The sequence below is a fragment of the Choloepus didactylus genome, chromosome 4, assembly GCF_015220235.1.
Source record: "Choloepus didactylus isolate mChoDid1 chromosome 4, mChoDid1.pri, whole genome shotgun sequence".
Classification (NCBI taxonomy): Eukaryota; Metazoa; Chordata; class Mammalia; order Pilosa; family Megalonychidae; genus Choloepus; species Choloepus didactylus.
Genome location: NC_051310.1, coordinates 81,600,850 through 81,613,727, shown reverse-complemented (window position 1 = coordinate 81,613,727; position 12,878 = coordinate 81,600,850). Strand labels below are relative to the sequence as shown.

General features: G+C 40.0%; 1 pseudogene; it reads right to left on the bottom strand.

The window, feature by feature from the left end:
• Positions 1 to 5,262: 5,262 nt before the first annotated feature.
• Positions 5,263 to 6,006, bottom strand: LOC119532718 (annotated as a pseudogene).
• Positions 6,007 to 12,878: the final 6,872 nt, after the last annotated feature.

Below are 12,878 nucleotides of genomic sequence, written 5' to 3'. Positions count from 1 at the left end.
GGCTCTGCAAAATGACTGGCTATTTAGAAAAGCCAAAGATTAAAAATTTGCTGCCATGTAAATTATTCTGCTGCAGGGCTTTTGGGGAATTACGAAGGGATCAATGTGAAATTTCCCAACAAAGCAGCTCAGAAGGTCTGGGCCTATACACTGAAACAGTTTGGGAGGATGGGTGCTACACGAGTCCCATAGCATGCACAATTTGCCCACAACTTAAAATTAATTTCTATCATCCCCCACAACAATCCACTACCTATTTCCATCTTACCTTTTCACTCTATGAGGCATAATAGAATTTAATGGGCAGTTGCTCTGTCTTTGCTGAGCTAAATAAGACAGCACAATTATACTCTGCCCAGGACCACAGGGCTAAAGGTAGAAGCACAGACTCATTGCCAAGAGTGACTAGCAATGCCTTCTTAGAATTTTTGTTATGACATGGAACAGCAGCCTAATTAAAGGCTCTTTTCTTTTGATAGAAACGAAGTCTTTAACAAAGTCGTGGGAGAGGAAGAATTTAAGCACCAACTATTCCAAGTGGCGTGTTTGAGTAATAAAAATTAAGAAGTTCTTTCTCCTTTGAGGGGGTCTTGCATGGATAAAAGCCACAAATAGCCTTTGCAGGTTGAGTCTAATTCATCTCCTGGTAAAGGGAATGTCACAAGTGATGGTCCAGAAAATCGACACTGAATAAGGCCCAAGCATCCATGTGCAGAAGTGTGCTGGCACACGGGCCCCAAGGCCAGAGTTTCATTCAGGTCTGATGCTATGGACTTTAAAATCCAAACCAGGTCTAGTCCTCTAGCTGCATGCATGAGACAAAAGCAGCATTTTCTGTTGGGTTTCAAGGTCAAGCTGGGATTGCTCTAGGCAAATGGCTAAATACCCAATATGAGCTTGAAGAAAGTCTTATAACAAATGATCCATACAGTAATCTATTGGTTTATTCCAACCAGCTCCACAAATTACAGAACATAAGAATATCAATTGGACTAAAAAGTGATAAAATCCATGATTTGGTTCATGCTTTGGTTCTGCTGAAGACATCCATTATGTCTGCCCTCCTGACTGCTGCCACAGTTATCTTTCATTCAAAGGCAAAAGAATCTTTGAGGTTTTACAACTACAAACACCTCCTGGCACAAGAGTCACTTTGGAAATTAATCTCATCTCCAGTTCTCCCTGACTTATGACAGGATCCACCCTGTTCCTATAAAAAATTGGCCGATGAAGATGATCATTCTCTTCCTTGGCAAATGGGCTAATCATGGGAGAGTATCAACCCCCATCCATTTTCCCCAAGAACATATCCACACGCAGGAGTGGGGTTGCCAAAGAGATAAAAATGTGTGAGTGCATGTGTGTGTATGTGTGTGTTTCCGTGGGTGTGCATATGTGTGATTATGTGTGTGTGTGGGTGTGTATGCATATGTATGTGCATATGTGTGTGCTTGTGCACTTTTATGTGTAAGAGTCATGAAGGCACAAGTGTGGTTTCCTTGCTATTTTCTGGGACATCCCTGGGTCTGGTAAGGGAAAGCTGCTGCACCCTACCCAGAAACTTCCAGCGTCCCCTTCCTAATGAGGTCTGCACACCAGTTGCTCTGTGCAAACTTCTAGGTGCTCCACTATCCTTCAGTTTCCATCAGCTGGGAAAGCTAACACAGAAGGAGAGAGGGAACATGGGAAAGAATTAGAGGTACAATGGGTCTCTATTACCACTTCCCTCCCTCAGGCACAGGCTCTCAAAGACTTCTGCTGCAGCCCACACCGAAGGCTGTTTCCCACAGACAGTGGGACCTCTGAAAAGGCTCTGTGTGTCCTGCGCTGCATAACTCAGCAAAAGTTTACATCAAGTGCCTATATGGATGAAAGCACAGGAGACCACAGAGCATACGAAGGGAGCAACAGAAAAGCATTTTGCAGATGACCAGATAGCTACAGGAAATGAAATTAAAACTGTGCTCAGACTCTCAAAAGATCAGAAGGCCGGTCTCTCCTAGCTGTATCCAGGGCCATGGGGTACAGGACAGAAGCCGTCAACCCTCTCAAGCCTAAACTGCAGGCACCACCCCACTTGATGTCATTCCAAGGTCAAGGTCTGTGCAAGCTGAAGGGAGAGAGACTTGTTGACATGGCTCTGATCAGAGTCATGGGAATCGGAAACAGTTCAGAGCAACAATCATATTGAGTATCTCCAGAGTATCAGGCACTGTACTAAGAGCTAGGTGCTCATCAATAAACAAAATAATGTCCGCACCCAAGAGAATTTCACAGTTTCATTGGGAAAACAGGTGCATCATCTCGAGATTAGTGCTGATACAGAACAATGCCTAGGGTGCTCAGGGCTTAACCTGGAGTTTAAGTAAAGCTTCCTGGAGAGCACCATGCCTGAGTTCATATTTGAAAGATGAGTAGGAACTGGTCTGGGGATGCCAGGTGGAAAGGGCAGAGGCAAGACGGTAAATTAAAGTATGAATATGGAAGCAGCATAGCATGTGGAGGACTGCAGGTAGCTTGGTATTGCAAGAGGACAGCATGTCAGGTAGGAGTGATGAAATACAAGGCTGCAGAGATAGAAGAGTGAGAGCAGAGGGAGGCATGGTCAGATTTGTAGTTTAGGGTATTGCTGGGACTGAATTGTAGCACATGGGTTGAATGGAGGCAAAGAGGAAAGATGACTGGCTACCATACTATGGAAATATTCTCGGTGACAAATGTAGCAAATCTACACAGATCCACGTCAATATAAACTATTGTCAATGGGATTTAGACCTCAAGAATTGACACATAGGTTTGGATGCTTCTAGAATAAGGAACCAAGTGAATGAGTGTCACTACTGGCTTGGGGAGGGAACTACCCTGATGGCATGATACATGGCATTTCCTAACCTATAATTGCACATAATCCAACCACCTCCATTACTCACCCACAAAGGCTGGATCAACTGGTATTGGAGAGAATGATCTGCTCACAGGGCCTGTTGCCAATTAGTCAACAGGAGCGTCGTTCACAGTCAGGACAGGCAGGGAGGACAGCCCAATTTTGACCCAGGATAAAAGTTGCCATGGGGAGAGGATCTGTCAGGTTTTGCAAACATAACAATATCTCCATAACCAAAAATAAATGGAAGAGAGGATCAAAGAATGCTTTCGTTGGGTGATTGTCAGTTACTCAAAGCATTCTTCTGAAAAACTTAAACCAGAAGGTTTTCTCCTCTTTTTTTCTCCATCTGTCCACCCTACACTTACTTTTAGATGACTGAGAATTGGCCCTGATGCTTAACAAGAGACAAATAAATGAGGCGCTTGCCAAGTTCTGAGCCCTTCTTTTCAATTGGGTATTCTTTTCCTACTCTGGAACCTTGTAGCATTTAGTTCCAGGAATATTGATCTTCTCTTTGTGTCTCTAGTCTCACCACTTAGTCGAAAGGAGGCTAATTTCATTTTATAAACTGATTTCAGTGGAAAATGAACACTTAGCAAAGAACAAGTGTATACAGTCATGTCAACCAGATCAGTAGGACCCAAGAGACACTCCAGCATTTGGTCGATTTGGTAAAGAAATAGGGACACCAACTCAAAGAAGGGTACAAAGCATTTGATACAAATTATGTGTACCTCTTTTATGCAGGTAAAAAAAAACATCACGTTAGTTGTTTATCGGAACTAAAAAGTTACTTGATTCACCAGTTTAGCTCAAGCAGATGGTGCCCTATATACATGGCCTAACCCTCCCTGTTTAGGGGGAATGGTCCTCTTTGTCATCTGATTCCTGGTGTCATTCAACAGACCAGAGATCTTGACATGAGACAATGAGCACTATTGCCAATCACAGGGATTAAGGACATGACAGAGCAGGCAGGAATAAAATTAATCACCAAGAAAAGAACTATTTTAAACCCTTAAGAAACCTCATTTCATCACTGACAAATTGCCATTTCCTCCTTGCCAACTACATTCCTACATTCCTAGTCTGAGCTTTGCCACTGATCACGCAGGTGTTGGTAAAAGGGGGCGGACAACTCAGGAGGAAGTGGCTTGGTTTCTATTCATGGAATTCAGGGCTATAGGAGTTTGCCTAAAAAACAGTATAACACTTGACAATCAAATTGGCTCTTTTATTGAGCATCCAATGTGTTCTCATTGTTGTGAGGAATGTATAAGAAGTAGAATATATGAGGCACAATGAACTATAACAATCACCATACTAATTGCTAACATTTTCCAGGCTCCCACATGTACCAACCATCATGGAGAAGTTTATACTTATTAACTCAACCTTCGTCACAGCCTACAACAATGACATTATCTCCCCCCATTTTATAGACAAGGAAACTGGGTGACAGAAAAGTTAAGTAACTTACTAAGTGGGTCAGCAGCAGGGCAGGAGTTCACATAGTAGGGTAGGTTTGACTGCTGCCTCTGCCAACCCCCAGATGTGACCTCAAAGGTGTTTTGAGGATTGGAGATCACACGTGTAAGGGGCAGGGCATGGGTGGTAGCTGTTAGAACCTCAAAGTATTAGTTGTTACAGTAACTTTTCCAGCTGGCCTCCCCAGCATGCCCAGTCGAATCCTTGTTAGGTAAAAAAAATCCCGGCTGCCACCTGCTGTGGGCCACAGCTCAGCCTGCCCTCCGTGGAGTGTGCCCCTCAGATTTTCGGTCTGGACTTGTATTTGAAACTGCCATGTGTGTCCTCCCTCCAGGGTCAACACGGCCCCATCCAGCAACCATGCGGTCCCCTCTCTTCACTAGCTCTTAGTGTCAGCTGTTCTGGGGGACCACTGCCTGCCTTTTGAGGTGCTCCCCCCAAAATCCCCAAAGGTGGTTGTGCTGTATTTTAATTTACATCGTCTCAAAAACCAACCCTCAAATTTGATTAACTTTTTTCTTCAGTTTCAGCTGATTTGAAATGACTCCCATGCCACCCAGATGTAATTTCTGGCTCAATATATTATTGACATAAATATGTAAAGTGAGATTATTATGAAGCACCATATAATAGAGGTTTCTGAGAGAAGTTAGTGGTGTTTTAAGATCTAAGAGGAATACACAGGATGTATTAAGTGAATATTATCAACCACACCATTTCAAAGACAGGCAGTAAGTTGACCTAAGACCACCCCAATTTTCAGGTTCTTTTGTTAAGTGGGAACAACAACTGTAATTGGACAAATGGCTGAATGCTTACCCTGCGCCAAGTACAGTTCTATGGGCTTTGCATGTGTGTGGGCCTGGGTGGGCACAGCAGAAACTTTATTAAGCCCTGCAGCCCTGCTTCTCTTCCTTTCTGCAGTCTGGGTTCCCGGCGTCACCCAATCGGGTGGGCCGAGCAGAGACCCAATCGGCGGCCGGTGGAGGGCCTCCGGTGTGCTGGCAATTGCCACCTGCGAAGGAATGCTCCAGATTTTTTTTTTTTTTTTTTGCCACACCCCGCACGCATGGCCAGCAGTTCCTCTTTGCCTTGCGCATGTGGTAGTGACGGCCAGCCTTCAGGATGGGCTTGTCAAAGCAGCCACCACTGCCCACCATGTGGACGACTGCTCTGTGGCTGGCTAAGGAGGGGACCTTGCCACACGGGTCTTCTTGGTCTCGGGTTGTGGGAGATGTAGGAGATGTAGCGGGGTAGTTCCCGGAGGTGGAGGCTGGCTTGCCCCGCTCACCAGGCTTCTCCTCCAGGTTGCACACATTGGTGCCCTGTGGCAAGGTGCCCAGTGGGAGGATATCACCGATGTCGAGCTGGGCCTTCCTGTCGCAGTACACGAACTGGCTCGTGTGGATGTCCTGCGTGGCCATGAACAGCTCCTTTCATTTCTTAAACTGGTGCCCGTCTGTGAAGTCCACCTTCACGATGCCCTTGATGATGCCACGCCTCTCAGTGAAATCTCTGACGAGCAGGTGCGCTGCACCCTTGTGTGGCTTCACGTGCGCTCAGAGCACGGAGCCGTCCTTTCCTATGCCATGGATCTTCGTGCTCATGGGCAGCGCGTGGGGTACAGACATCCGCACTAGCCAGGCTCCCCCGCGCTCCTGCCCGACCCTTCCCCACCCAAACTGTGCCCCTCACTCCGCCTCTCAGGAATCTATATTAAATTATTTGATCCTTTCAGTAACTCTGTGGTATAGCCACAACTATTATGTTCCACCTCATAGTCACACTGAAAGCTACATCATTAAACTACATTAAGGGACAACTGGATTTTACAGCCAGGCAGTTTGCCCCAGGGCATAAGCCCTTAGCCACTATATTCTTAGGCGCCCCACTTAATACCTACCTAACTGAGGAGCTCAAATGAGCTCTGATCCAACATTTATTTTTATATGCCAAATATACCAGGTTTTGAAATTGAATGTACTGTGTTAACAATCTAAAGACATGGGATGTTGCTAATTAAGAGCTAAATCTCAGAAAATTTTAAATACTTCTTTTAAAATTGAGAATTTATGTTTTGGGCTATAGTTTCTAGATTTCTTGAGTATATTGCAAATGTTCTCATGGGATTAGTGGTGATAAAGAGACAGAATTGGTGACAGAACCCTGAATAAAACTTCTATAGTGAAGTTTATAAAGAGGCTACATTAGTTCTTCCAAATATGATTATTTAAAAATAACATCCCTTAGTCATATTTTTGTTCCAATTTTATTTCACTGTAATTATCAGTACTCCATTCTCCTTGTAAAAGCAGCATTCCTCTTTTTAGTGGATCTTAGTGCACTTTGAGAAAAAGCAGAAATGACTGTATTTCCAAGCAATGAAACTTACAAGAAATTAATTGGCAAGGGACCAAGTAGCAAATATATAAAAATTAAAAAGTAAATTAAACCCATAGAGAAATAGCTATGTGGCTTGTCTGCCTAAAAAGCAGTCAGTTCTCACTTTGAATGAAATCATGTATTTTTCTTTAACATTTTAAAAAGTTAAAATTTAAAATATAGAGAGATTCAAAGAAGCCAAGATGATCAATCTATATTTCCACCTGGCAGTTTACATCTTGGCATATTTCATAGTTTCTTCCAACTCTTTACAAAATTTTAAAGAAAGGTCATAGTTTTTTATTTAAAATAATACACATCATTAAAAGAATTCAACAATATAGAAAACTATGTTCAAAGAAAAAGTGAAAACAATTTCCTCCTAGAAATGGCAACCATTAATTTTATTTGAATTCAAACTGAATTTGAAAATGAAGTATGACTAAAGGGACACGTACTTAAAGTAAATGGTTCTTTACAACAAGAGGTGTTATTTCAAGAGTCTCTCTAAAATTAAGAAAAGAGATTAAGGAATAAAACAAAAATTAGAGTCAATTAAAAAGTAATCTTCATGCTTCAATTTTAGACTTAGCACTTCTGCCAAGACCCCACTTTGCCACTTCCCAATTTTTCATTTTAAAACATATTTATGGTACCCAGATTGATAATGTTTACCATATGATCTGTAACAATAATTCCCATAATTATTAATAATGAATTTTGTCTTTAAATAGATTCAATGCTCACTAAAAGTCATTTAACATATTTTCTCCATTTTTTATTATTTTTTAACCTTTTAATTGGTTGGATACCGCTGACACAGATGTTTGGGGTTTTTTTTTATTTTATTTTTTAATTCCTGAAAAGGTCCCCAAGTGAATACATTCTCTGAACTGTTTCATGTTTGACAATATCTCCTTGTTACTTTTTTTATTTTATTTTAATGACAGCTTGGCCATGTACAACATTTTGAAGTGACTCTTTCTGTCTTAGACTCTATATTTTTCTGAGATGGAATACCATAGAGAAATCTGATGCCAAATTGACTTTTTTTTCTTATAGGAAGACTTTTACTTTTCCACCTAAATTCATTTTTTAAAAAATCTTTGTTTATAAAGAGCAATAGCTCAAGTGGGATATATCTCAATATTAAAGGTTCTGGAACATTTTTTCAATATGGTATTATTATTTCTTATTTCAGGAACATTTTCTTGTATATTTGAACACATCTTTTTCTCCATTTGTTGGCTTTTTTTGTTTCAGATACATCGATTAACCTTATATTGAATCATTTGTATGCAACATAGTTTCTCTCCTGTTTTAATCTCTTGCCTTCACAATCTGCATTCTCTGTGAATATATTTTAGGTCTTTTCTCTACATCACTAATTTGATTTTCATTCTCTTCTCTGTTCTTTGATGTTTCTAATTTATTCATTTTAAAAATTTCTCTCCATTTTCTTATTAAGGTATAATTTACACACCATAAATTCACCCTAAAAAGTGTAGAATTCTGCAAGTTAACAAAGTGTATTATAACCACCACTACAATCGAGGTGTAGAACAATTCCTTCATTCCCCCCATAATTTACCCATCTCCCTTTGTACTTAAACTGCCTCGCATCCTCATCCCTGGCAACCATGATATGCTTTCCATCTCCATAAGTGTTGCCTTTCCCAAAATGACATGTAATGGGATCATGCAATCTGTAGACTTTGGTTCTTTCATTTAGCATAATCCATTTGAGATTCAGCCATAGTGCTGGGCGTATCTGTAGTCAGTTCCATTTTAAGGCTGAGTACCACTGTACTGTACGAATTCACCACACTGTTTATCCATTCCCCAGGGGAGGGACATCTGAATTGTTCCCAGTTTTGGGCTATTACAAATAAAGTCTCTATAAACATTCATGTGTAGTTTTTTGTGTGAATATAGGATTTCATTTCACCTGAATAAATCTTTTGCCTACTTTTAAATTGAGTTGTTTTTTTTCTTATTGTAGAGTTTTGAGCATTGTTTACACATTCTGGGTATAAATCCTTCATCAGATAATTGACTTGCAAATATTTTCTCCCAGTGTAAAGCTTGTCTTTTCATTCTTTTAATTTAATCCACCTTTGAGTTCAGTAATGACATTTGGCTAATGTCCTTAGGTCTGCACATTCTCTTTTTTATTTAACTGTGGTTTATCATTTCATTTGGAGCTAAACTGAATATGTATTCTTATTAAGTTGCTGGGTAGCATAAAGCACTTACTGAGAAGCACCTTCTCTTCCACATTTCCTTCTAGATTGGTGCTCTCTTTCCTCTCACACCACTTTCCTTGCTGCCCACACTCTCAGTCCTTTTCACCTGAAGTGTGTTGACTTGGTTATCGTACTGTGCTCTCCATCTGGCTTATGTTTGTGCAGCTCTGATCAGGCATTCTGTTTGCTCTGATAAAGTGTGAGTTACTGTTCCCCTCTGAGCTATAATTTACAGATAAATGGGTACCATACATTCCACCCATTGTTCTCTACCCAAAGAAAATGCTGGAGAGAAGTGCAATGGATACTCAAAAGACGCTTGTTGTCTCTTTTCCTTTCTTTACTGCAGAATTCTCTCCCTCTGAACATTTGTTAAATATCCTTCACCAGGGCTGAGAGTAGAGAGTGGTCCCACTAGCATTGGAGATACTCCCCGACTCCTTGTGTGGTCCCCTCTTTGGGCAAAGAGACCTGCTTCATTGCTCATGGTTGCTGTTTCACCCCTTTCTCTTTGGCAGCCATTTCCATTTCTCTAGCATATAAAGAAAATTTAAAGATAGCCTTCTCTCTGGAGACCTGGGTACCCAGTGAGAATTTTCAGGGCTCTGCCAGCTCAACAGTGTGGCTTCCAATGATTGGAGAGGAACAGGTAGGAAACAGCCCTTTTGGCGCTTCTCTCCTTTCTCCAAGCTTTCTCTTCCTTTCCTTAGCTATCAGGCTTTGAGTTTTGCTGTTATACATTATAAGTCCTTGTGTTCATTTGATTATCACTTTTTTGTTCCTTTTTTGTTGCACTTGGGGAAGGAAAATTTGGTGATGTGTTTCCACTTCACTCACTACCTCTACAAGTTTTCTTTTCCAGTGAATTTATACCTTCCAAGAAGTGTTATCTAGTTCCACCTATGCCAGCATAAATGTGCTGCCACAGAGCTGGCATTAACTAGCACAACCAATCTTCAATGGCTAAAGTGTTATAAAAAGTTCCACACCTGCTGTAAATAGCCACTGTGCTAATCCCTGTCATGAGAACCCCCAGAATCCTTCCCCATAGCCCTGTCTGTGCTGGCCCCTCCCCATGATCCAGCTGCTAAAGTATTGCTACCTGGACCATCAGGTGGCTTCCTGGACCAGAGTGGCCTTTGGTGGGTGCACTCTGATTAGTTGGTTAAACATTTCGAATGTCACCCCTACCTGTGCTTACCTCTCTCATGGTAATTTTTTAAATGATTCTGCAATTGCCTCTTTACCTGTCTCTCTTCTCACAGTCTGGAACGTGAGTACCTTGATGGTAATAGTGTAAACAGAAAATATTTGCTTAGCCTCTTTTGTGTACCATGTTCAACTCTCACTTAATCCTTCCCAAAATATTGCAAAATGGAAACCACCAGCCCCATTTTACAGATGAAGAATCTGAGACTCAGTAAGTTTTAGTAACCCGTGCAAGATTACACAGCTTATTAATAAGGGGAGAAAAATAGGATTTAAATTCAGCCACATTACATAAATTATCCAGGAAAGATATTTCTAGTGTGGCCCAGCTGAATTAAGATGAGTCTTAACTATTACTGTTTTTCTTATAGAGAGAAAACCAGAATCAGTGGGAACCTGGAAGTGAAAGGAGAGGACATTGCCACCTGAAAGGAAAGCCAAGGAACCCAAAGACTGCCGGTAGTGGCAGAATACTACTGACCCTGGGAGGAAGTGAGCTGGCTAGGCTCTGAAACTGAGTCAATAAATTCCTGATGCTTAAGCCAGTTCATTGTGCGGTATTTGTCATAACAGCCTGGAAATTAAGGCACAAATGATGCTTTTTTAGGACAAAGACCACATTGTTTTAAATCTTGATATCCCCCAGAACATAGCAGAATGCATGGTCATTAGTATGCTCAAATATGTGATTGTCAAAATAAGCCTAAAAAGGATAAATGAATGCTAAATTAATTGATTAATTGATGGAGTACTGTTTTAGCAAATACCATGAAATGGTTCAAGTTAAACAATGGGAATTTTTTGCTCACAGTTTTCAAATGTGAAAATGGAAAATGTCCAAATCAAGGCATCATCAAGGTGATGCTTTCTTCCCGAAGACCAGCTGCCAGTGATCCTCAGCTCCTCTGTCACATGGCAAGGCACATGGCAGCATCTGCTGGTCTCACCCTTCTCTTCTGGGTTTCATTGATTTCCTCTCCTTTCTTCCTGACTTTCTTTGTCTGATTTCATTCTCTTATAAAGGATTCCAGTAATAGGATTAAGACCCATCCTGACTGAGGTGCCACACCTTAACTGAAGTAACCTCATCGAAAGGTCCTCCTTACAATGGGTTCACACCCGCAGGAATGGATTAAATTTAAGAACATGTTTTTCTGGGGTACATACAGCTACAAACCATCACAAATACCATTTAAGAAGACATATTATTTGGAATATGTAAAGGCAGTATAGTTTAGTTTTGCCCATATTATGCATGAAATGTAATCTATTTCATCATTCTCTATTGCTGGAAAATAAATTGCTTCCATTTTTTTTTGTTTTTGAAACAATAAGTATACATATTTTGGCAAATGTGTGAATATTCGTATAGTATAGATTTCTAGAATTTCCTGGTCAAATAGCATGTGCATTTTGAACACACTTTGAAACTTCAAATTTCCTTCCAAAGAGGCTCTACCATTTATACTGCTATCAACAATGTATGAAAGAGCCATTTTGTCATAAATTTACAAATGCTGGATATATTTAATCTTTAAATTTTTCTGTTAAAAACATTTTTGCCTTATGTCTTTAATTTGCATTTTCTGGATTACCAGTGGGGCTGAACAAAATTGCCACTGTTTAAAATTATTTACCATTTTTTTTCTATGAACCTATTATTCATATTCATTGCCCATATTTCTGTTATTCATCATTTTATGATTTATCAACACTCTTTATCTATTATGGATATTACTCTGTGGCAAACCTTCACAGACCCCAAATCATTGCTTTTATTTTCACTTTGTTTATTAGATTTTTGAGAGTACAGAAGTTTATGTATTTTTGTAGTCAATCTACCAATGTCTCCCCTTGTGGCTTCTGAGACAAATGATGATTATAAAGGTATTCTTTCAAATTTCCTTCTAATAATTTTATAATTTTGGCTTTTATATTTAGATATTTAATCCATTAATACCTTTCTGAGATATGCGTGTTTGTGTGTGTATATGTGTGAGAAAGAGAGAGCAAGAGAGAGAAAGGGAGGCACTGCCTGAAAAATAGAAGTCTAACATTTTCTTATTTTCTAATTTGTCTCAATACCATGTATAGATATTTTGCTTAGAAAAACCCCAATACTTTCAATATCACTTTCTAATAAGAGAGTTCCTTAATGTAGCTAAATACAAAAAATTTTCTTTAAGCAGTCATAACCAATCTGTTATTAATGAAAGTTTTGTCTACTTGCAGTATATAATTGTTGCCTTTTTAAAACTCAGTGTATTGCAGTGGCCAGGAATCCATACAAAGTTAAGCAGTAGAACTGATAGCGGTACTTTTGACTTATTCCTCATATTAATGAGAAAGCTTCTGTTATCTCATTCAGTACGAAACATGCTGGCTTATTGTCAAAACAGACACCTACAAGGTCATTAATATTTCTTCTAAACATTTTATAATTTTAGGTCGTACCTATTTAGGTCTTTGATCCATTTTGTGCAAATTTTTGTGTAATGTGATGTAAGGTTCCAACGTCATTCATTTGTATGCGGCAATCCAAGTGTTCCAGTGGCACTTGTGGAAAAGACTATTTTTTCCTGCCTTAAATGGTCTTGGCATCTTGGCAAAAATCAGTTAATCGTAGATGCATGAGTTTATTTCTGGGCTCTTAATTCTATTCCATT